A 26,689-nucleotide genomic window follows, 5' to 3' on the forward strand; every position below is an offset into this window, starting at 1 on the left:
TCAGGGTTAAGGGCTTATGGGTGGTTCCTTTGATTCTTTGTGGGACAAGATTCAGATCCGAAACCACTTCATCTTCAACTGTCTGGGCATTTTGAACGTCGTTGGACTTCGCTTTGGGAAGACTCCTGCTGCTCCTGGTCTCGACGTCCTACCAGTCTTCTGTGTCATCTGTGCTCCATACAAGTTCTTCACAAGGCCTGTGGACATCCCAAACACCCGAAGGAATCTCCCTTGAAGTGAAGGAGTCACTTCCTGCATCTGCAGGCACCACAACAAAGCTGACTCTCTTCACCAGAGATCTTCAGGCTCCAAGAAGCTCCAGTCTCAAACATCTCTTGCTACCAAGATCTTTGCCTGTACCGCATCTCTGCACCGAGGGCCTTCATTCTTTGGTGAGCTGCTCAAGGTCCTCTTCCCCTTCGGCCCGTGGTTCCTCTTGAGGGTCCAGTGTGCTCCCCTGCTTGCCCGGGCCTGCTCTGACTTACCTGTTCGTGGTGAGTCACTTGGACCTTGCTGGTCCTGATGGTGCACTTTTTTTTTTTGTTTAAATTTCTTTATTGATTTTACCCGATGCTGCACTTTTTTTGCATACTCCATTAGTTGCCGTTGCCAAGGCTTGTTGGGGCTCCCGACCCCCTGGCTCTTGAAACCTGATGCGGGACAGCTTGTGAACAGCTCCTAGCCTATCGCAGAGTCGCCTGGTCTGCACAGCTCCAAGGGCACCGCCAACTCTCCTGCATCTGTGATATCGGTGGGCATTTGTCTCCCATGCCTGCTGGTAACTCCTGAGTGGCATAGACTCTGTCCCTTCTGCTTGCAGGTACCTCCCGTCTTAAATCCACCTTTGGGTTCCACCGGACTCTTTCACCTTCTTCGCCAGCGGCATCTTCACTGAAGTCTATGTCAGTTTCCGTCACTTCGCACCTATGCACCCGGCTTCTCTGGTATAAGTATCCTGGTTTCCGGAGTATCCATGGGTGGAGTGACTATCCAACCTTCCGTCTTCCACAAGGTTTCTTCAGGGTCCTCTGGGAAGGGTCCTTCTTCTTAAAAACTACAACTGCGACGTACCCATTGACTTGTATTGAGCACTCAGTCGTGTTCCTACTTTGCACACGGCTTCCGTGGGGTTCCTGGGTACTTACCATGGGTGGTTCCTTGGGTCCTCGGCTCTTCTACGTCTTCTGGGTCCAGCCTCGATATAGGTCGTGGTTCACATTCCACTTTCATAGTATATGGTTTTGTCTCCCCCTGGAGACTACTGTGTATTCGTGCTACTTATGTGTTCTATTACTAAAGTGTAGTGTGTATTTTGATTGCAGGGCTCAAAAAATCCACCCGCCCCCTCCCATTGTCGAGCAAGATTTATTCAGGACCAGCAATGTTTTGAGACTACTCGCCCTTTCTAGCAGGTTGAAAATCCTCTAACTTTGGTTACAGAACAAAAAGCAAATTTTAGTAAGACAAACTGACTTTTGACCTCTGTCTCTAAAAGCAGAGCAAATGTGTCAGAATAACAAGATTTAAAGGCATCTTTATTGCTCACAAAGTGTAAGAGCAATAAAAATGCCTTTAAATCTTGTTATCTTGTCACATTTGCTAGCTTTCAGAGACAGAAGTCAAAAGTCAGTTTGTCTTTCTACATTAATTTTTCTTTTTGCAACTTAAGTTAGAGGATTTTGTAAAGTGAACTATGTGCCAATTAAACTGTGCAAAACATGTTAAATGAAAGGCTGTAAGATGTCACACAACACCAAAATAGCTAAGTGAACTGTTCAAACCTTTCAAATATATTTCACTAGTATGAAGACCCATTTTCATAATTCTGTGGTGAACAATTTTTTATAGGATCAAAACAGATTAGAACACTTTACTTGGTGATGTGCAAATTTTAATTATTTTTGCTGAAACCCAATTCCAAACATTGTTTATGCACTATTGTCAGTAAAACTACATGTTAGTGGGAACGTTTTGTGGCCATTTCAATGGAAAATATACTCTATGTAAATGACAGTGCCCTACCACATCATGCTTTGGTAATATACTTATGAAAAGTGAGTTTTTAAACATGAACTGGGAATTATTACTGCTCCTGCCCGATGACAATGCTATTAGTGAACAAAGAGGCAAGCAAGGGATCATGTGTACCCTATATATGGACTCCATTTGTGTTATACAAGGAGGAAGCAATTAGTCTAGTAAATAAAGAGTTTTTCTGTACAGCAAAAATAGTGAACTTGCATTTTTGAAGGTGCTCTCTTATGTGGTAATGAAGAAAAAGGTGGCTTCATAAGACAAAATATTTGCCGAGGATCACACAATTTGAGACCAGTTCATGGGTCAAGTACATTGCAGTTAGGTCGAGTAGCCTAATAAAGTTACTAGACCTCCAGGTCTAGTAACATTTTTATGATTTTTCGAGCCCTGGATTGTATTTCCGGGTAATATTTATAATAAATACATATTTTTTTAACTACACTGTGTGGTTCTTTTTCAATTAACCTACACTATATGATTATTACTGGTAAAACAAGCTGCTTTACACACCTTTTGGACTAAGCCTGAAGGCTGCTGATCAAAGCTACCACTTAGAGAGCTCTCTAAGATTGTCTAAGACCACTAAAATCACCATAAGGGTTGTCTGGATTAGTGCAGGGTGCTACACTTACATAAGTGAGCACCATAAACTAAGCCAGCCTCCTACAGCGACCTGCTGAATTTAAGCATATTACTAAGTGAAGAGGGAAAAGCCCAGCGCCGAATCCCCGGCGGGCGCGGGTATTGTGGCATACATAAGACCGACTTCCCGGTGTCACTCTGGGGGCCCAAGTCCTTCTGATCAAGGATCACGCTCGTGGACTTGTTAGGTCATTAGCGGCCCCCAGTGAAACGGTATCTGGTCTTCTCGGCGTCGGGTTGCTTGGGAATGCAGCCCAAAATGGGGGGTAAACTCTATCTAAGGCTAAATATGGGTACAAGACCGATAGCCAACAAATAACGTAAGGAAAATTTGAAAAGAACTTTAAAGAGGGAGTTCAAGAGGGCATGAAACCGTTGAGAGGTAAACGGGTGGGGTTCGTGCAGTCCGCCCAGAGGATTCAATATGGCGGGAAGGTCGGTGGCCCAGGAGGGCAGATCCACTCTGCGGGACCGCCACCCAAGTGCACCTGGCCCCCGCAGGGCGCATTTCGTTTGCAGCGGTGCGCCACAACCGGCTCAGGGTCGGTGGGGAAGGCATCGGGGTGGCAGGCTGCCGTCCGCTCTGGCGGAGGGTGATACAGACCCCCTGGCAGCAGCTTTGCTGTGTCTGTGGGGCAGAGGGAGATTAGACCGCTTCTGCGCCCTTTCCCGGCACCCACTCCCTGCCACCCCTCGGGCAGGAAAGGGGGGAACGTGGCCCCCTGCTCCCAGCGCGACTGTCGACTGGGGCAGACTGTGCTCAATAGAACAAAGAGTAAGAGAAAAATCTGACTATAGAAATAAAGCCTAAGTAAGAAAACTAGTTGCATTGTACAGGCCATGGCTGCACATGTAAGAGCTGTATTTGAGCTAATGAAAAACATATCGTGCTGTACTCAGCATAAAATACAAATTCAAAAGTTGCTTTATTTCGATAACCAATATCTTAAAAGCATTTCCAAACTTACATCCTTCAATTTATATAAGCCATATAAATGTTAAAAAGAAACATCAATTAAAAAATATAGAATCCAATAAAACATTAAGTTCATCAATTTCTAATTGCCCTAAAAGTTAGAAAGTGTGATTGTAGCAAGAATAATCTTGGGTCGACGTTTTATAAAAGTTCATTACAAGCCCTTCATCACATAAAAACCTTTTTTTTTCCCCCTTTAGATTATTCTTAGTCTACTAACAGGTAATAAAGTGGCAGTGCAATATATCATGTGCAAACCATAGAGCTAAAAATATAGAAACATAATTCATTAAAAATCTCCACGCAAAAATGTAAACCTTACAATCCAAGCACAACCAAGATACTTGGCTACACCACAAGGAAAGAGAGTCCGCACATCAGCCTTTAGAATACGTAGAGCAGTGCGATATTCGCGCGTATTCAACTCTCTGCAAATGGGTTTAAGCCATCTCGTTGTTGCGCTTTTATGAGCAGGGCAGGCAAACATGAAATGGGCTATGCTCTCTATCGGTGTTTTGCAACAGGGGCACCCTAAAGGTGTCTGATGTGGGATGCTCCATTTCGCAGTTAACTCTCTAACCGGCAGTGAGCCTACCCTAAACTGTATATAAAGTGCTCTATCTCGAGGTGTTTGGATAAAATCTAGGTAAGGTTCTAAAAATGTGTGTTGCTTATGGAGAAAAAACTCTTCCGTCAGCCTTCCTGCTCTTAAGTTGCTAAGCTCTTGGGCGTTGACCCATGCCCAATAGCGTCTTTTGAGGTCGGCCTTACTAGGAGGGGTTTGCGTGTCCCATGCTTCCATGAGGCCTAGTGCAACAAGAGATTTTTTGAGATTGAGCACCCAACTAATTCTTTGGTTAACATCTAGAGCCATGACTTCTGTAAGCGCGGCATAATTCAGGGGTTCGACATAAGCGGGCCCAGAATAACAGGGGTCGTAGCCTAGCTACATCTTTAAAAGAATGCCTACCCATGTATTTTAACAGCGGTTTCAATGGCACACTTCAAGGAAGCATCACGAAATCTCTTAGAAATTTATGTTCAGACCTGCAAATGCTTTCAGTATTCTCAAAACCCCACAGTTCAGCTCCATATAGGGCTGAACTGACTGCTTTTGCTGCATAAATTGTAAGGGCAGGAGCCACAGGTCTGCTCTGTGAGGAACGATGTTCTTTAGTTAGTATGCCTGTGACACGTTTGTGGTTTAGAAGCATTTTATCAATGTGATGCCAGCATGAAATACAGATTATTTAAGATAAGCTAGCAGGAAAGGTGAATTGATGTAATGCAACAAAGGATCAATGCTAAAACACGGAGCCTTGAGGCCTAAACTAGGATCTGCTCATTGTCCATGAATGGAGTGGAGGAGCATGTAGTGTCGGGGTTGTGATGCAGAACATGGACGTCCGGAAACACATCTCCCAGAGAGTGGAGCTAATACTTAGAGGGTGCAGTGTACTCAATTTTTGGTTGTGGCGGAAAGCTATGGATTCCTGGGTAGAGGGAGATTGGGCGAATAGAGAAAATTGAAACCCAACATGCCACCGAGCCTCCGCCAGGCCCAGCAAGTGGTGGACAAGGTCTGGATGTCGTTGGGGGTCCATTCGGATGCCCAGTGGTAGGAGTGCATAAAGAGGCGTAGGATCAGCCAGGGCGCGCTCTAATTTGGAGTAGGGTAGACGAGTGTCCAGATGGAACCAGTGGTATGCAAAATGTGCCTGAGCTACAAGGAAGTATATTGGAAGTAGGGGACCGTGAAACCACCATGGTTGTATGGAAGAGTGAGGGTGCTCCAGGCGACACGTGAGGTCTGCCTGCCAAAACCAGTTTCAAGAGAAGGATTCGAAGAGTAGCAAAAAAGGTGCCGGTCAAGGGTATAGGAATATTAACAAATAGATAAAGGAACCGCAGAAGGACTACCATTTTTATCGGGGCTATGCGGCGGCCATCGGTAGGGGAAGTTGTATCCAGCAGTCAATTTGAGCAGTGAGTCTTTTGATAGCTGGGCCATAATTCTGCCAGATGACCTGGTTCTTGGTCCTGTGTAAAATCACCCCAAGGCTCTTGGTAGTGACAGCGGACCATTGAAAAGGGTAAGCGCAGGTTGTTGGCGTGGTGACTTTGGTAAGGTGGAACACCTCGGATTTAGACCAGTTAATGGCGAGGCCGGAAATTTCACCAAAGTGGGTCACCTCTGGGACAATAGGAGCTAAGTTAGAGGAAGGGTGTCAGACGAACAGGAGAATATTGTCTGCGTCTTGGACATAAGGGGTTGCCCCGCGGTAAATTGCAAATCGCGGTGCATATGGTGCTCCTGGAGGTGACGCACCAGGGGGTCCACAGCTATGATAAATAGCAGGGGCGAAAGTGGGCAACCCTGCCTGGTGCCCTGGGAGATGCTGAAGGAGTCCGTAAGGGATCCATTAACACGAATGCGTGCTGTCAGTTTACAGTATAATAAAGAGACAAGGGAGGTAAATCGTTCAGGGATTCAGAGCTTCCACGGGGTGTCTAGGAGGAAAGGCCACTTCAGGGAGTCGAAGGACTACTCCGCGTCTTGTAAGGCGACTACCCTCGGGATGTCAGGGGATATGCGATTCAAAACTGATTAGACGGTGCTAAATTTAAAGAGGTGGAACGGTGTGGCATAAGTCCTGTCTGCACCGGCGACAGTATTGTTTCCAGCATTAAGGACAGGCGGTTAGCCAGATCCCTGGCCAAGATTTTGTTGTCGAAATTGATGAAGGAGAGAGGTCTGTATGAGGCACAGTGTTTAGGGTTCTTTCCGAGGTTTCAGTAAGAGGGAGATTACTACCTCTAGCATGGAAGGTGGTAAGACACCGATGGGGAGGCCTCAGCATATACTTCAAGCAAATGGGGAACCAGTATCGCTATATATGCCTTGTAAAAGGTACTCCACAGGTCCTCCAACCCAGGGGCATTTGAGCCGTCAAGGGAGTCAATTGCTTGTGATATCTCCTCCGCCAAAAATGGTTAATTGAGGAACTGAGATTGACCGTCAGACAGCCAAACTATAGCTATTTCCTCTAAGTAATTCCAACGAGTTGCAGACTCAAAGGTGAGTCGAGATGTATAAAGTGTTTCAAAGTAAGAGGTTACCTCAGTGAGAATGGCCGTTGGGAGAGGTAATGAGGGTGCCATCATCCAGATCCAAGGCCGCAACATAGCCGGAGTTCGGTAGGGGGGCTCAGGTGGCTGGCAAGCGTACGAACAGGGCGCTCACCTTCGCCATATCTGCGAGCCAGAGCATGCTTACCCAGTAGTGCCACTTCTAAATTTGCCAGTTTGCGGAACTCCTCCAACAAGAGGGGGCACTCATGGAGTGTGGTAGAGGTAGACAAGGGGATGCTCCTCTCGTCGATATGTTGGAGTGCGGACTCCACACAGGACAAGTTATTGCGGATGTCGCGGAGCACCGCTGTCTGTTTGGAGATGCACTAGTCGTTTAACTGAGTAACAGCCTAAATACAGTCTGTTTTAGGAATTTGTACTATATGCTTGAATTGAATGTTTATATATAGTTGTTGCACATAGAACTTTGTCTTTAATTATTTTCACATTATTAATTCCCTTTTTTTGTTAATATACTTGGTCCTGTCATATCATTGGCTTTTTCTTCTTTTTCCTTTTTCCTCTGTACACAATAATTCATAATTCTATTCTTTGTTGTTATATACTTCATATATAATTTCCTTTCTCACTTGCATACACCCTCTTTTTTGCCATAATTGTCATAGATGTATATATATATTTTTTATGATTGAATTTGTGCTTAACGGGTCCGTCAATCTATCTATAGCTTAATACTTTCTCATGTCTAACTAAGTTGGGCTTACTTTTGTATTTAGTATACCTCCCAGTTTCGTGATTATCACCATGTCTAATCTGAAAACCTTTGGTTTTTCAGATGATGACTTTGTATCTATGGTTGGAGCTAGTTTGAATTTTGATAATAGACCAACGGCTAATTCAGATCAAAATGAAGATCTCCATAAATTGCTAGCCTTACGTAAGAAAACCAAAAGAATAGAACTTCATGGCCAATTTATGCTAGAGTACCTAAGGGCCGGAATTATCCCACAGGGATTACAGATTAAGAATATTCCTGGTCTGTTCGTTCACATTAAGGAGTTTCTAGAAAAATGGTCCCTCATAGCCAATCGTTGTTCGAGGGACCTAATGATGCTTATAGTTGAAACCGCAAAAGAGATACTTACACAGTTATTGAATGAAATCTCTGAGCTAGAGAACAAAATAAAATCCTCTACGGCCATCGAAGATGCCAAAAAGAAACTTGAAGAATTGGGTAGTGAACTAAGCTCATATAACGAATATCTTCTGAAACGTAAAACCGACAAACAGATACTTTAATAAGGAACACATCTATCCTTACCTTGCAGACGGCTATTACTCTCAAACTGACCTCACAGGCTCAGATCTTCAATTTCATCAACAACCATATAAATCGTCCAACAAGAAAATCACCACTTTCTCTGACACATCAGATTCTGACAACGAGGGAACTTTCTCTATATCTGAGAACAGAGGAAATAGGTATACTCCACGCTCTAACCAAGGTTATCGTTCTCCTTTTTTAGGGAGACGATACCAGAACAGAGGCAATTGGCGACCCCGATACCAGCAACAATATCAATCACACTATCAACCTCAACAACAGTATCAACCCCATGTGCAATATCAGACTTCACTTCGGGGCCATCAACCAGTAAATCAGAAACAATATCTAGAAACCCGGAATGCTCGGTATTGGAGGCAATGAATAACATTCCCATTTTTAATTTAAGTACATCTAGCCTCAGCCAGGCATCATTTTCTCTCCTATCTAAAGGACTGTCTTTCGTACCTCATTCAGGCCTTAATAAGTTTGAGCTGTTCAATGACCTCAATGCTTTTTTCCGAAAGATCCGGTTAAAATTCTTTTTCTCAAATATAGAAAAAATGGCTTCCGACACAAATCGCTCTGGTTTAGCGCCTAAATCTGTGTTCACTCCGAATCCAGAACAAATTGCACCAGAGGTTAGGATCTTTGAGAAAGTGGTATTTGACAAACTTACCATCGCTACCAAATATGTCCCAAAAACTCCCTGTAATTTGACGACTGAGGAATATGAAAGTTTGAACAAACTTAAAAATTCCCCTGAAATCACCATAAAAATGTGTGATAAAGGGGGTGGTATAGCAATATTGGACACTGTCCAATATATAAGTAAAATTGATACTATGCTGATGGATAGTAGGTTCTATACTAAAATATCTCGGAACCCTACTCAAAAGATCAAGCAAAAAATCTATAGGCTGACCGCTAATGCATTACACAATGGTTTCATTTGCGAAAAAGAATTTAACTACATGAACTTACACAACCCTAGACTGGCTAGCCTATATGGTACCCCCAAAGTACATAAGGACGAAATTGACCCACCTTTTCACCCGATTGTTACCATTATCGGGTCCATTACTGAGCCAATTTCCAAATATTTGGACTCCATGCTACGTCCCTCCATTCATGCTATTCCTGGCTATGTCCAAGACACGCGACATATAATCAATCTGATGGAAGGTACTGCCTTCAACTCTAGGAGACAATGGCTTGTCACCCTTGATGTTGAAAGTCTGTACTCCAATATACCAGGTGAAGGAGCAATTACAGCTGTAAAGTGGTTCATTGAACTTTATGACATTGAGTGTAATACGAATTTTATCATCGACTGCCTTAAAATCATTCTCGATGAAAATATCTTTGAATTTCGCGGTGAGCTCTTTAAGCAAACAAAAGGAGTTAGTATGGGCGCTTCTTGCGCCCCTACAGTAGCGAACATATATATGGCTCACTTCGAACAAAAATTAATTTTTAACGAGATGGCACCATTCTTCGAATCTGTCCTGCACTGGTCGCGATATATAGACGACATTGTGTTTATATGGGATGACAATGAAGACAATCTGAAGGAATTCATCATGTGGCTCAATCTTTGTGATGCTAATTTAAAATTCACATCCCAAATAAGCAATACTCAAGTAGAGTTCTTGGACATATTCATTAAACATGAATTCGGTCATCTTTATGTCGATTTGTTCACAAAAAGCACTGCTCGCAACACTTTGTTGCATTACGAAAGCTTTCACCCCACAAAACAAAAAAACAGCATCCCCTTTGGCCAGTTTCTGCGCCTTAGGCGTAATTGTACTAAGTTGGAAGATTACGATAAAAGATCCATTGTCATGAAAAAGAAGTTTCTTGATAGAGGCTATCCTCACAGACTCGTTAGAGAGTCATACAAAAGAGCGAGGTTTTACGATCGTCAGCATCTATTACAAGGCACCAAACAAACACAGGGATCAGACCTAGTGTTTGTCACCCGGCATTCACTCCTGAACGAGCAAATTCGTCAGATTATCTGTTCAAATTGGCACCTTTTGAATGTGAATAAAACAAAGGCAAACTGTATACAGAAACCTCTTTTTGCTTAACGCAAAAATAGAAACCTCAAGGATCATATTGTCAGATCTCGCCTGCCTGCACAAAAAGAACCAATACAGAGAAGTATTGAAGGCATGCTCCCCATAGAGGGCAACTTTAAGTGCGGTACTTGTAAAGTTTGCCCATTAGCGATTGACACGAAACGACTTGTTTTCAATGGACAAACCATTGTGTCGAAGGGCATAAGTAACTGTAAGTCAAAAAACATCATTTATTTACTAATATGCCCTTGCAACAAAGGATATGTGGGCGAAACATCTAGGTCCCTCAACATCAGACTCACTGAACACAGGTCCGCTGTTAGGACCAAAAAAATGACCTCCCAAATGGTTTCACATTTTCTGGATAATAACCACACTGAGGATGACATACAATGGTTTATCCTGGAAAAAATTCTAGCTAAAGAAGGCATGAATTTGGATAAAACACGAAAGAAACGAGAAGTATTTTGGAGTTTTATTCTGGATACTGTCAAAAATGGCTTGAATTTGGAAATACCCTGGGATCAGGCTATTATGTAATTCTCGTCCAAATCACTCTTCCATCTTTTGTGATATGAATTAAATTTTCTATAGGTGTCCATTTTTACATCATGTTAGGAGATCCGGTTTCGCCCACCTTATATTGTGTCCTTATGTACGGACTACTTGCCGTACGTAGAGTTACATCTTTACCACCCAATGGTGGGCCCACTTCACTGTTTAGATGTGCTTGCTCCTTGAAATTAACTTCTAGTTTGTCTGGAGTAATTACCTTTTTCCATCTACTTATATATTACTAATGTTATACTCTGCCTCCCTCATGATGGTACCTGTATTTGTGGGATCCACTTTATGAAATCTAATACCAATTTGCTATCAGTACTTTTTCCAATATGGAGGTCTCCCTATTAACATCGCCATGTGAAGGGACCCTTTATGGAAGTTATATATTTTTTACTCGTTCGGTGTTTACTATGGTCCCGTTTTTCAGCTTACTTTGGGCACCTCATCTGGCATGGCTGCTTCTTTTTGAATCTATCATTGCGATACATTGGGGGGAGTTCCATTTAGGATACATGTATCAGCCCCTCTATGTAATAGTCTCTTTTCTATGTCTATTCCCTCGACCTCGAGTATCATTGCCTGTGTCGAATTTCTTCGATATCGTTATATGGAGGGATTCTTTATTTTCATGTACCTCAGTGCTTATTGTATGTTGTGGTCCCGGGTCTTTTTATTCCGTTTTTTATTCCGTTTTATTCTTTGAGTTAAATTCAGTACAATTGTCCCTTCTCTTATCTATTACTGGCACATCAATTTGTAACGCCATCTTGATCATATCAGTTTAGCGTTTCTACGCTTTAGTCCGCTTTCTATGGCCATTTCTCTGACCTGCCGTATCGGTGTGTAAGCTTAGGAACGTTTCCACCTGGTTTTGATTAGCCCAATTAATTCGAATGTTTGGCGCGGTTTTCGGCCGATATATAAATGGACCAAAGCCATGGTACCATTTGACAGCGTCGTCCGTATCTGAACTTTGGGAGCCATTTACAGCACCATTTCTATAGAGCATTGGGTACGTAACTATTGCTCTGTCTTTGAGCAAGAACTCCTCGTCCATGGTGATTCGTATTATTTTTATTTTGCTCACTTTCATTATATATTTTTTCTTATATTCTAGATATACTCAGACAATGCTTGCGTAATTGTTTGCATCATTGATCTTTGAATAAATTTATGAAGACAGACGTTTTTTCCAGACAGCAGTGATGAGATGCATAACCATGTAAGATTTGGAATGCTATGAATCTTTAGTAAGTAACCATCGGGTTTTTCCTTCCTACTTGTTACCATTAGCGCGCCTTCGATCTAGGCACTATATATAAGGGTATATCTATGGCTACTACTTTCCTTCTTCTCTCCCCTTTTTTCAGTCCTTGCGGTAATTCAAATTGGCATGTATTGGGATAGCCGACTTTGGTAGAGACGCACAGCTGAGCATTCGGGGAGTGCCGCGCTGTATATCATCTTATTTGCATTTACTCAAGTGAGGTTGTTTTAGGCACCCGTATATGTAGGGCTTGATTCCACTAATATAATAGCATATATCTAAACGTATTGTATGTATCTTATTTCTTCTCCTATCAGTGAGAAATTTTGTCATTCACCATCGTCAACACGCTATTTCTGCTCGGAGCTATTTCCACTGACGCCTCACTGATAGCCTATAATTATCCAGCCCCTCCTTTACCGCGTTACTTAGTAAGTGAACTTTCCCTTTTTCACCGCCTGAATTTAGAAGTAATTTGTGTATGTCACTGTTGGACCTTTAGTAATATCAGTTTAGTAGATTCATTAGTTGTGACCTTTGTTGTTGAACATTCACCTTTTATTATTCTCACTGTCTCTTTACTATAAATCTCTTCTATCACTTCATCTTTTTCTATCTGTTTATGTACTCTTCGTCTTGGTAAATAACTAGCCATGTATAGATAGGACTGCTGTATTATGATATATGTAAATAGTGAGTTATTAATGATAAGAAGATTGTATATATGTATAATATTTATGGAATGTTTTTTAGGTTAGGTATGTTGTATCTTTTGTGTAATGAGCAAGTTTTTTTCTTTCCCTTTTTTGATAAACTGCTCATTTGGAAACATGTATAAGGAGTTATATGTGCACTGTTCTGTCCTAAACTCATTAGTCTCAGTCAGTTTTGTATCTACTGAATTCAAAGTGTTTAAAAATATGGTGTGTATAATAACTTTTGGAATGTAACCACTTTTTTATATTTGTGTTTCATATATTGATTTTGTTTCAGTGTCTGCGCAATAGAAAGGTTTCCTGATGAAGGCTGTTATGCCGAAACGCGCGTAGTTCTCATCTACCGCATTGTGTCTATTATGATTTATATGTTTATTTTATGTTGTTGTTTTGTGATGTATATATAGTGTGTATATTTCTCTCTATCCTTTTGGATTAACTTTATCACATTTTGTATATTGATTTGTATATATTGTCATATATAATTTAGAATTGCACGTTTTATCAAACCCATAATGAATACTACATAAAAAACATCATTGAATGAAGAAATAAAAGTATTTTTCTAATTAAGGTCGTTGTCTATATGATTAGTACTGAAGTGGTTACATTGCATTATTTACACCGGATAGATATCACTTTGGAGATTTATCTACTCGTTATAGTCCTTTACCTACCTAGACTCCTCTAATATAGGCCTTAAATGCGTCCCAAAGAGTAGCATACTGTGAAAAAGATCCTGCGTTTAGCAGGAAATACCCCACCACTGCGTCCCGGATCTCCGAGTGGACATCAGGGTCCAGCAATGCAGTCGAAAGAAAAGACTCGTGGCGTTCCCAGCAGCAGCCATAGAGAAGAGCAAGTTTTAGTTGGACCGGTGCGAGGTCCGATAAGGTGTGTGGCAGGACCCGAATATCCCGGATCCATGGAATGCCGGCTGTTGAGATGAACCAATAATCCAAGCGGGTCAAGACGAAGTGTAGGGCTGAATACAAAGAGTAACCTGGAGTAGTAGGATGATGCAAGTGTCAAACATGCAGAGAGTGTGTGTGTACCATTTCTCCACAAGCGCGCAGGGAGCCCAGTTTAGTGCAGGTGATGGTGCTGTAAGAGTCTATGGAGGGGCCCAGAAGGAGGTTGAAGTCCCCACCCACTAGCGCGATGTCTGCATTGGAGCTGTCTAGCAAGGCAGCCACTGAGTGATAGAAGGGGTGTCGTCAGTGTTCGGGGCATAAAGATTCAAGAAAGCAAAGTGTCTCCCCAGTATGGTCCCTGTCACCAAAATGTTACAGCCCTGTGCATATGCAGTGGTGGAGTGGTGTTTTAAAGGGGAGAGACTTGTGAATGAGCACACATACCTCTCTGGAAAAGGAGCTGTAGTTGACAAAAAGGCAGTGTGAGCCTCATGATGCTGCAAAGGCCGGGGACGCCTTGGGGGTAGATGTGTCTCCTGTAGAAATGCGATCTTGGTGTTGTGGCGATTGAGATACAATAGGACCAGTTTGTTTTTATGAGGGTAATTCAAGCCACATCAACAGTCCGAGAAGTGTCACCCATTAAAAGTTTGTGGAGTTGTGGAAATGTGCCTAAAAGTGGGCATACTGGTGCAGGGTCACCCTCTCGTCCACGGGTCCAGAGACCAACAAAATAGAGATCAGCACTGGAGTTGGAATAAATAACAAGTTTATTAACCCCTTCAGCGCTGGGCGAATTCCGCCGCGGTGCTGAAGGGTTCGAGCGCGGGCGGGCTCATGACGGAACGGTTCCGTCATGAGCACAGCTCAACCGTGGCTCATGACGGAACCGTTCCGTCATGAGCATGGAAGGGGTTAATCACTCGTGAGTGGGACCCCATCCACACAACACTCTCAAGTAATGCAAGGAGGTAGTACACCTAAGTCACAGAACACTATACTATTACTATTTAAAGCCACACCAACAAAGAAAAAGAGTCCCAAATTAAAGTCAACATATTGCTGTAATGCAGTGTCAGTTTAATCCAATTCCTCATTATTTATAGTTCTTTTGAATCGGTTCAAGGAACTGTCATTAAACAGTTTTTGATCTTTATGATAAGATGCAGGTGCTACGAACACAATAGGAAGCAAGAAGGACACATAACATATTCCAGACCATCCAATTGGAAAATGATAGTAGCCTTTACTTCCACAAATGAAATAAGTATTGTGTTAGGACAGGAAACTGCTATTGTTCGTTCCAGTAATGTTCAATACTGTAGTACAGTCACTTTTTCCCACTACCAAAACTGCTCACACAAAGATTTGCTCGGGCTCTAGTAACAGCGTTGGGAAAAACATAACGTGTGGAGGAATTTCCTTTGCGATACTCCTCCATTTCCCATACAGTTCCTTCGGCTTGTGGGTCCCCTTCCTCATCGGGGTAACAAACTTTATTAAGTTTTGCAATAAGTCCTCCTACATCAGCTAGAGTAATATTAGCAATTTCAGAGGCCCACAACAGTGCGAACCAGGCTCTACAGGAGCCATTATGCTAGAATGGCAAGGGAATGAAAGGCGTTCCTACCTTCTTCTGATGAGCTGGCATCATTCCACATACCTAGCAGTTGGTAGTGTTTGTAGCATTATGAATATGATGCAACATTTGTATGAAAGTGTTATTGAGATACGACATCCGGTGTTTCTTCTCATGATAGAGAAGAGTAAAAGGATAATGTTCGGTGGGGACAGGAGTAGTAGCAGTCAGTAAGTTTCGAGCCGGAGCTACTTCCTCCACAACCCACATAATAACAGCAATGATGACAACAGTCAAAGTTAGTCCAATAGTGAGCATATTTTTACTACAGACTTTTGCAGCATTCCATTTCTTCTCCTACGGCATGTTCATTTCGTCAGTGAACAACAAAACAGATGGTGCCCTAAGGTCCTGGGCCGGCGTTGGTTTCTTCACTAACGTTGAGGCGAGTAGTCACTAAAGGGCTACCCCCCCTTTGTAGTCAGTCTTTAACCACCCAGGACAGTGGCTCAAACGGTCTCTTTCTACGATGAAATGTCTTTCTTCCTGGATCGAAGCATACAACTAGATGTACCAGGGATCGTGTGGTCTGGGAAGACTTCCTCAGGTCTTTCAGGTGACACAGCTTGTCCTTTCTCGGTAACCAGGATGTCACGGTGATCTGTCAACGCAGCTGGGCTCACGAGGGCATGCAGAACTTTATGACAGTGGGTGGCGTGCACCCAATTCTTCCGGTTGTTCACTCGTACCGCAGTTCTGGTAGCCAAGAGGACTTTCTCCGGTCCACGCCAACAGGATGCCAAAGAATTAATCCACTGGAAGGACTACGGTAAAACAAAGTCGCAGATCATGGCCATCACCCTGCGACCTGTCTGGAAGGGCTTCCCGTACCTGCTGATAAATAGAAGACAAGCTATCAGTTAATTAAGTCAAATAGTCACTCATCAACACATAGGGTACATCATGTATAGGGCGAGGCTTAGGGATACCCCAAATATTAATGGGCATGCCAAACACAACCTCATTTGGCGTAAGGCTAGATCGTGTATGGGGTATTGATCTGATAGAACGTAGTGCTAGGGACAGGGCATCAGGCCATTTCAAAGACGTGGAAGCCTGTATTTTAGCCAATTTCAGTTTCAGAGTGTAATTGTAACGCTCCACCAAGCCTGCTGATTGTGGGTGAAAAGCAAAATGAAATTTCTGCTTAATCCCTAACCCTTTCATGACATATTTGACAACTTGCCCAATGAAATGAGGTCCGTTGTCACTCCATAAAACCCGGCAATTGCCGAATCGAGGAAAGAACTCCTTTAGGAGAACTTTCGCTGTCGTGAGCGCTGTATTATCCTTTGTAGCATATGCCTCCACCCATTTACTCAAGGCACAAACCACCACTAGGACATATTTCAAGTTATTACAGCGCTCAAACTGAATGTAGTCCATTTGCAGGACCTCAAAAGGTGCATTTGGTGTTGCAAACCCTTCTGTTGGAGTTTGCGTTCCCTTTCCGGGATTATACTGAAGACAGACCAAACAAGACTGGACCATCTTTTGTTAGCAGTGCCGGCCATATCAGGATGATCCCAAACTTGAATAAGGTGGTTTGCCATTGAGGATGCTCCAACATGTGCCGGCCCATGTACCATGTGAATCATGGGGTATAAGTAGGCTGTGGGTAACTTCCATTTGGTCATATCTTTATTCCTTCAACAGCCCTCATCATCCAGTGCTCCCTCCTTAGACCATTGGTCTAGTTCATCAGTGGAGGCAGATTGTTGCATGTCCAGTAACTCTTGCCTGGCATCATACCAACGTTCAGCTTGTGACTTCACTACATACATGGATGTGGTACTTCGCTGCATTGTGGTTTCACGGGCTGTGTAATCTGCAAAGGCATTACCTGCTCATATTTTATCAGTCACTTTCTTGTGTGCACTACACTTAACAATTGCCACTTTCTTAGGATAGGTTAGAGCAGTTATAAGATTATGTACTAATTCTCCATGCACTATCTGTGTCCCATGTGAGGTGAGAAAGCCCCTTTCTTTCCATAAGTGGCCAAAATTGTGTGCCACCCCGGAGCGTACTGGCTGTCAGTAAAAATATTAACAAGCAAATCTGTACTAAGCTCACACGCTCTTGTTAGTGCAATCAATTTGGCCGCTTGGGCTGACTTCTCTGGGATGCGAGCTGTTTCCACTACTGTCTGAAGTGTTGTAATCGCATAGGCAGCAGATATAGTGCCATCGGGCAATTTGAGACACGAGCCATCAACCCATAGCTCCCCATCAACACTAGAGAGAGGTGTATCTTGCAAGTCAACGCGGCCCTTTGTTTGTTCTTCAGTAAGGAATATACAATCATGTAACTCTTGCGATTGAGACTGAGTAGCTGGAAATTGCAATAGTGTAGCAGGATTTAGGGTCAGACATCTTTTCAGTGTAATATGAGGGGCCAAAAGTGTCAATTCATAACCTGTCAAACGGACACTAGTCAAATGCTGTGTTTTTGTTCGATTTAGCAAGGCATCAACAGAATGGGGTACTAACACAAGGAGTTTATGTGACAAAACTATTCCTTCACTCTGACGTATTGATACAGCCGTTGCTGCCACCGCCCGGAAACATCCAGGCAGCGCGCGAGCGACTGGATCAAGAACAGCTGAGAAATAGGCACAAGGAAGTTGTTTATCACCGTGTGTCTGTGTAAAAACTGAGAGGGCACAACCTTCCCTCTTGTGTACATAGAGTGTGAAGGTCTTAGTGTAGTCTGGAGTTCCTAATACTGGTGCAGAGCAAAGAGATTGGCGTAACTGTTGGAGGGCATTCTGACATTCAGTAGTCCATGGGAAGGGCATCGGAGTGTCTTTAGTCAAAAGGGCCAATAAAGGTTTAATAATGTACGAGAAACTGGGGATCCACTGCCTACAGAAAGAAGTGAGGCCAATCAATGCACGAACATCCTTTTGAGGACAGGGCACAGGAGTATCTAAAATAGTCTGAATGCGGTCTGGTGTACGTGCATATCCCTCCTTAGACAGGAGGTGACCTAAATAGGTAACCTGCTGTCTCCAAAACTGCAATTTCTTTCGCGAGACTTTGTGATAGTGAAAGGCAAGAAATGATAACAATAACAGTGTTCCTTCTTCACACTGCTCAGGGGTACCTGCAGCCACCAAGATGTCATCGACGTATTGGATAAGGCCCCACCTTTCGGGTACAGGAAAGGAATCAAGCTGCCTTTTTAATGCCTGACTGTAAATGCTTGGGCTCTCTGTATAGCCCTGTGGAGCTCTACAGAACCGATATGATCTATTTTTCAGGGTGAACCCGAACAAATAACGGCTGTCAGGGTGAATGGGTATCAAGAAGAAAGCATTCTTCAAATCGATCACCGAAAATGTAGTGGCAGTAGGAGGAACCATAGTGAGAAGTGTAGTGATGTCAGAAACCACCGAATATTGGGGCACTACAATTTTATTAACCTCTCGCAAATCAATAATGAATCTATAGATTTTAGTGTCAGTGTCTTTTTTCAAAATAGGAAGGATAGGGCTATTGCAAGTGTTATGGGCACCTCTTCCACTACTCCCACTTTAATCAAATCCTGAACAATTTGTGCCAATGCTTCTTCACCTTCTCGAGATATTTTGTATTGGGGCAGTCAAGGCAATGAAACACCATCCTTCACTTGAATATGTACAGGTGGAATAACCATTTGACCCACATCAGTATCTTATTTAGCCCACAAAGTACAAGGTAAGGATGCCAGAGCGACGTCCTCATTGATAAGGCAAGATCTCTCAACCACTGGATAATTGTCATTCAAAATAATACGCACACCTTCAGAAGAACAACGTATTGTGGCACGAAAATATTTAAGCATACCCACAATATTGTCAGGTGTGGTAGGGTAAAGCAAAAATGGACATGCTGCAGTGAATTTACCAAGTCTGAATTCAAGTGGCTGTGAGAGTGGGCTAGGTGTAGGTGTAGGAGGTAAAGGATATGTTGTACCTGCACACCTGTTATTGAATGTAAATCTGTGTTATAAGAACAAGTAGGCTAGTTTTAACTAATATCAGCGTGCTGTCATGTGTTAGGGTTTCAGCCCTGACCCTATCTGTAGCTATGTAAAATGAAGAGGGGTGGAGTGACGCACAGCAGACGCACTCTTGAGAGTTTTCAAGTAATAGTATGTAATTTAATCAACCAAATTTCAAAATAACATGATTGTCAAATGTTCAAATACATAACATGAATCAGAAGCGTATTTTTAAGCATACGTTGTGATTAAATGAAACATAATTCATGGCTGTGATACTTGACAAGCAAAATTAAATATGCTGAACAATGCGATTCCTTAAACTTCAAAATACATCAGTATTTTCAACATTTATCCCAATGCATTTCAGGTTATTAACCCTTCTTCAGGGGATTCAGTTCATGTGCTTCAGAAAGCAGTTCCACGTTTACAACACTACAAAAAATGAAACAGTCGAACTTAGTTGACATCGGTAATACTAGGATTTGCACTCATAGCAAGAGGTATGTTAGTGAGCAAGAGTTGTGCTAAATAACCCGGTGTTTTTCAGAAGCAAAGAAAAAAGTATTCATGGCCAAAGAAATGTTTCAGTGAGTGTCATGGAGGAAACGGGTGATAAGATCAACGCAACCTGTATCCACGAAGTGAATTCCCACCGAAGAAGAGAAAAGGAAACAAAAGTCAGCTCGCACCTATGTGAAAACCATAGAAGATAGTATGTGGTACTCACATTCAGGGGTCCAAACAAGTATGTAGGGACCGTAGTACTGTCGCTGTGTGCGCCTGTTAAAAATATACGGGAATCATGTTTGCGCGCGCTCAACTTTTAAAAGGAAGAAACTATCTGATGAAATCTAGGTGTAGGTGTCCCATCGAATCCTATCGACGTTATCATTGTGCCAGACAGGGGAGCCCTAGGAACCAGTTTTTTAGACAGAGTACTACGAGTAGCCCCTGTATCAACCAGAAACCGATCAGTAGATCCCAAGACGTTTGCGTCCACATAAGGACCCATTTGATCTACTGGCACCTCAACCAGTTCCTTACCCCATCCTAGGCATCCCTATGCGTAATCAGAATCTGCAAGGACCTCATCAGAATAATCAGACATTTGATATTGATTTTGTCTATCAAAGGTATTAGAGTAATTTGGTCCTTGTGCAACTGCCTCAAACCTGGGACGAGCTCCCATACCTCCCCTGTTTCCTGAATTCCCTGGGCGTCCTCTCATACTGCCCCTTCCCCGCTGATACTGCTGACCTCGCAAAAGAGGGCACTCAGAACGCCAATGCGCAGTCTCTTTACAATAAGCACACTGATCAGGGGACAAATTTGCTCGAGGGAGAGGGGGTGCTCCAAGTGTATACATTGCACAACCGCCGCTTCCACCTCCCCTAAATGGTGGACCATATATTTGAGCCAACATAACTTTTGTCTTTAAGGCTTTATCCTTCTTATCCTCCCTGCCTTTCGCTTCCTGTTCCTGTCGCTCATAATATTGGGCCATAGTCAAAAGAGAAACTGGGGAAGACGTAGTCCAAGAACTCTCACTGGCCTTTAAATGACTAGCTATTTCCGGTAACATATTAGCGACAAATTTATTGACAAACAAATGCTTACCCGTATCATCGGCAAATGACTGACCACTAAAATCATGGAATGTTTCCTCAAACCTTGAAAAGAAATCAGAAACGGACTCATCCGTTTTCTGTTCACAGGACGCTAACGTTGTCCAATCAATTTTCTTAGGAGGTATGAGAGTCTTTAACTTAGTCACAATAGCTTTAGGAAGATCTAATATCTCCTTCTGAGGTTTCTGCGCAGGCTCCCTTTCCGTATCTATTTGTTCTACATGTTCCCAAGTATCATCATATACTACATTGTCATCTATTTTACGTATCGTTCTCCACATATCAGGGGGCAAAATAAGCCCAAAGAACATATCAATATCTGGCAAGGTCATAGAGCAGGAGCTAATGGCTCCTTCCACCTCCTCATAGAAGGCAGCAGGATTTTTCCGGTGTCGGGCAAAGCATCATTAAGAGCCATCACATCAGCTCTACTCCAAGGAGTGTAAACCCAATTATATATAAAATATCCCTGTGCATCATCCGAAGTTTTATCATCATTTGTTCCCGTACCCTTCGGAGGAACATACAGGGGTGCAGCGTCATGCATAGGTTTTACAGTAACTGTAGTACTACTAGGTGCAGCCTCTTCCACCGGAGCATCTACATTCTGTGTTTGAGTTTGAACTGCTTCTATACCCCTCTGTTTTCTAGCTAATTCTTGCTCCTTTCGTAAACGCAATGTTGCGTCTTGTGTTTTAACCACTCGTCCAATCATATCAGATAGGTTTGAAAAAGGAAAAGTCCCCTCTGTTAAACGTTTGTAATCAGTATTTATATCAGCTGGCTCTAGTTCCTGAAAAAATTTGTCTATAATCAAATATTACCTCCCAAACAAATTTTTCTACAAAATAAAATTGCTCTGTGCTGTTTCACTGTTGAACCATAGTTACAATGAGCGATGCCACGTGAGACCGACGAGCCTACTCCCTACTAGAAGTTTTTAATTTAGCGTTTTCTGCTTAAGTCAAAGTAGAGCAAGTCTGTCGCCCATCTTGTTTATCTTGTTCTTTGTCGTCTGAAGACAAATGCTCATCATCGGAAGCCTCATCAGGGGCACTTGGAGTGTGAGGTTTATACGGGGGGGACATTCTAATAAGATGGAATCATCCTTCGTTGTATCAAGCAGGGAATAGACAGGGCGCGTAATAGGATACTGGCTATTTATCTCTAATCGACGTTCTCTATCTTCTTTTTCAGTTTTTTCCTTCTTTTCTTTATTTTTTTATTCTAGCGCTTTTTGATATATCGTTTTACGTTGTACTTTTTCTGCTATAGCTTCTGCTCTCTTCGCTCTCTCTCGCACTTCTTTCTTGCACATACGCACACAATCAAACATATCCTGTCGACTTCCTCTTTTAAACAAACACTGCTCTACATATTGAACCTTTTGATGATCAAATGACCCATTCACTGGCCATTGCAGATCGGAATCTTTCTTTGTGTATTTGTTTCACAGTGGACCGTACATTATGGAAGAAATACCATATTTGACATACATATCTCTATTAGGCGTCCCTTCTGGTGGAGCAGGCTGACTTTTTTCTAAACTTACTTTGGTACCACCAGAGCAGCAACACCACCTACGGAGTGTGCTGAGAACAAGCATGTTTTACCAAATTAGGTGTAAAATATTACTACTCAACAAATATTCAAAAAGGAGAAAAATCTCAACATTACCTGCCTTCAAACTTTGCAAAGATTGAATAACAAATTCAAACAAAAAGCCCAGGCTTAACAAATGAAGAGTGCCGCTTTGGCGAGCTTACCAAACAGAAGACTACAACTCCCACTTGCCGATCTCCAGTCGACCTAATGGTCACTACAGATTTGCACCAAAGAAAACCCCAGTGGAGACCGGCCACCACCTGGAGGGTCAAATCGGGAAAACCGGAAAAGTCACGTCGGCCTGCAAGGACAAAGGTCTCCTCGTGTAGTGCGCTTCCTCAGCAATATTTCGATCCTCCGTCAAGACCACTCCTTCGGACAGCCGCATCTCCGATCTCACGTGTCGGGCACCAACTGTGGAAATGTACCTAAAAGTGGGAACAGTGGTGCAGGGTCACCCTATCGTCCACGGGTCCAGAGACCAACAAAATGGAGATCAGCACTGGAGTTGGAATAAATAACAAGTTTATTATTTCACTCATGAGTGGGACCACATCCACACAACACTCTCAAGTGCTGCAAGGAGGTAGTACACTGAAATACAGAACACAGGTCTTTTATACAGGTTTTCTGCAATGTAAGCATGTGAACAGAAATTGGAAGAACAAGTTTTAGGAATAGCTATCAGCAAACAAGGGCAAATGAATAACCATGTGGTCAGTAAAGTGGGAGGAGGAGCAGGAATGCCTATGGCAGCAGTAAATGGTCGACAGTTAACATCTGAGACCAGGTGCACTGACAACCATAAACCCTCAGCACGCACATTGCTTTAGCTGAGTCAGGAAGTCAACAAAAATAGATAACACAAGCAGAGTGAAAAGACGAAAGAATTACAAAGGAAACTTAAATGGACACCATAGCCAAAATGGCTGTTGCTTATGCTAAGTAAAATAGTACACGTTTTCATCAGGGTAGTGTTTGTCCACACAGGCAGTATTGTCAAGGATAGGGACGTGTAGTTCTGTCTCGTCACGGGAAGGGGAGGAAAGAACGGGGAAAAAAAAAGGTCCGGAAGGGGCATAGAAAGCCAAACAACAATCCCAGAAGAACAACCCCCCACCCACACTAGGAGTTGAAATCCTAGCGAATCCCAAGACAACAAACTATTTGGAGTCATCCTAGGGGAGACGGCAGCGCTGGGGAGTCAAGAACCAACATTGAACAGGGAACTTTATGAGAGTTACATAAGGGGTCGGGCAGTTGGTATGTAGCACCAGGAGGGAGCACTGCGAGCTGGATCAAGAAATATCCCAGCCGCCAGTCAGGCTAGGCGCTGGTCCTCAACCAGGATGAAAAAGGTCGTCACTTTCTGAAAGTTCGTCATCTTGAGTAGGGCGATCCGATGCGGCCGGTCCGATGGAGACCCAGCCGGGTCCAGTTTTTACAGAATGTGAGGACATCAGCCAGGTTATCGAAAAAACGATGTTTGCCGTCACATGCGAACCAAAGTTGGGCAAAGTGGAGCATTTGGAGGTGCATCTTGGCATCAGTGTTTTTTCGGCAGCCTACTGTACGGCCATGGTAAGATCTGAATAAATGAAGAGGGTAGCACCCTGGTAGAGAAACGGGGAGCGCTCTCGGGCCCATTGAAGTGCGGCATCTCGGTCCCTGTAGTTCAGGAGGTGCGCGAGCACGGGACGGCGGTGGACGTGGACCTAGGGACCTGTGTGCCCTCTCCACGACAAATGTAGTGGAGAAATGCTGGGCACCAAATAGTTCCACTAGCAGGGTCTCCACAAACTGCTCTCAGTCAGCCCATGTGGGTGGACTCGGCCAAGCTGATAATGTGTATGTTGTTGCACCAGTGGCGGGTCCTCGAGGGAGTGCTGCTGGGCGGGGGGTAGTAAACTCCGGAATACGGCTGAACAGAGTTAAGTAAATAAATCTTCACAGGGGTATGAGAGGCAATATTCCAGGAAATTATTTACAGTAAATACATCAGTTGCTAAAAATTAATGAGTCCACGTCGTTGCTTATGCTTCTTGATTTTTATTCGTGATGTGCTCAGGGTACAATACAGCCAACGCGTTTCGCCCAGACATGGGCTTCTTCAGGGCACGGTAAGTAAAAATAGCTGTGCCTCAGGCGGAAGTAACTGTCAACGAAAGGTCTGGTCCAGGTTGTGATTGAAAAGTAGGTGTAAGGGATGCCTTTCAGTAGTAAGACTGAGGAGATCCTGGAGAAAAGGGGAGACTGTATTCTGCCTCCTGTGGGCTGATCCGCGGTACGGATTTAGAAATTTGATCAAAATATCAGGTTCCGTCTGTGTTGAGCCATCGATGCCGGTTCGTCCTTATGGGTAAAGGTGTGTGAAATAAAAGGAATTACATTGCGCACGCTTCAACATCAAATGGCCATGCAGCGCGCAATGTAATTAGTTTTATTTATTTACTTAACTCTGTTCGGCCGTATGCTGGAGTTTACTACCCCCCTGCAGCACTCCCTTGAGGAGCCGCCACTGTGTTGCGCCAAGACCGCGCCTCCAAGTCCTTGGTTTTAAGTTTAAATCTTTTTTTATTAATATTAACAAAGTATCGTCAACGGCTTCAGCAACTATCGCCTACAACCCTACGGGCCGGCGTGGTACTGCACTTGGAAATCAGCATGTCATAAATCCCCCAGGGCCCCTGATGTTAAGGCATTATTATACACAGCATGCCGCCTACAACCCCTCGGGCCGGCCGCGTCTCATACTCGAGAGAACCAAAAAGTCCTCCTGCCTGCAGGAGGCTAGTGTTGGCAGACTGTCCTTGAAGTTTAAACCCGCTATGGAATACCTCCTATGTAAACGAGCCCATGGGATAGACGCCGGAGAGGGTGCTCCCACTTGGCGACCAAGGCCCCCTTCCGTGCGGTAGGCTCTGTCGTTAAGACCCGTCCAGTAGAACGGCAATCCGTTTCGATACTTAGAAAGAAAAACAACATTCTGTCTCTAAACCCCCCCTTCCCACTCTCCCCTTCCCAACTCCCGGATTCTCCCTCCCCTCAACTGCCCCCCCCCCCCAAGTCTAGTGCGTGCTTCCGGTGAATCTCGTTTGTCCCCATGGTCCTCTCCCAGGTGCCCCTTGTCAAGCACAGTCAAGAGGCAACATCCTCCCGTGCAGTAAGCCGCAGGAGTCGAAGGTATCTCGGGCAGGTCAGTTCTCTGAATTCTGTGACTAGTAGGGACCGGAATGGCTGCCAAAGGTCATAAAACTGCTCCGCGTCACCTGCCGCTGCCAATGACATTTTCTCCATACCCAGCACATGCCACAATCTATGTAACCATCCTATGACTGTGGGGATTGTGGGTGAACGCCAATGTACTAGAATATTCTGAACGGCCGACCCTAGCGCTATGGCTATCTGCCTGCCTCTGCGGGATTTTAAGGGATACATCAGTTCATTTGGGAGACCCAGTAGGATATAGGCCGGGAGGCGCGGCAGCTCGGTGTCAAAATGGGAGTCTACATTGTCTATCACCTCCTTCCAGTAGTCGGCGAGAAGGGGGCATTCCCACAGGACGTGCGTCAACGTTCCTACCCGCCCGCAGCCCCTCCAACAGGCGGCCTCTTTACTACGGTCCATGGTGTGAATGCGGTCCGGAGTATAGTACCAATATGTGGAGACTTTAGTGAAGGTTTCGGTGAGGCCGGTGTGATAGGCCGAGTGCCTAGCTCTGTAAGCTACCTGTTCCCATTCTGCATGACTCAGGGACCTACCCAACTCCTTCTCCCAGGGCTCCCGTTCCGGATTGTAGAAGTGCGAAGCGGGCGTTTGGAGGAATTTGTAAAGGTCACTTATGAGCTTAGCGTCGGACGTGCGAGTTAGGAGCCAGCGTTCGTAAGGGAGGAGTCGTCTGTCAGCCGTCTCCCGCACCTGAGGGTGCAGCGCCCAGTGGCGAACCTGTAGGTATCGTAACCTCTCGGATTCCGGAAATGCATATTCCTGTCGGAAGGACATGAAGGGAAGGACCCCCTCTGGACTGTACAGATGGCACAAAGCCCTGCATCCCGCCGTTCGCCAGTGCGCAAACGCGCCCCTTTCCGTTCCTGGAGTGAAGTCTGGGTTATCCACCAGGGGCGTCAGCGGGGAGGGGAATATGGTCAAGCCGTGCGTGAGATTCGTGGCATTCCAGACCCTTAGGGGCACTCTGGTGATAAAGGAG

The 26,689-nt window shown here is 43.9% G+C and overlaps 1 protein-coding gene across 2 annotated transcripts in view; it reads right to left on the bottom strand.

Moving 5' to 3' along the window:
• NUDT13 (nudix hydrolase 13) overlaps positions 1-26,689 on the bottom strand; it is a 620,793-nt gene that overhangs the window by 525,439 nt on the left and 68,665 nt on the right. The window contains exon 1 of one of the 2 annotated variants that reach the window (XM_085603802.1): positions 22,644-22,771. The exons of the other annotated variant lie outside the window; for it this stretch is intronic. The gene's annotated coding sequence lies outside the window, so the exon portion shown is untranslated. Of the gene's footprint in view, positions 1-22,643; positions 22,772-26,689 lie in introns of those variants that run through there. 2 annotated transcript variants of the gene reach the window in all.

Source organism: Triturus cristatus, chromosome 1_2 (genome assembly GCF_964204655.1).
Source record: "Triturus cristatus chromosome 1_2, aTriCri1.1, whole genome shotgun sequence".
Lineage (NCBI taxonomy): Eukaryota > Metazoa > Chordata > Amphibia > Caudata > Salamandridae > Triturus > Triturus cristatus.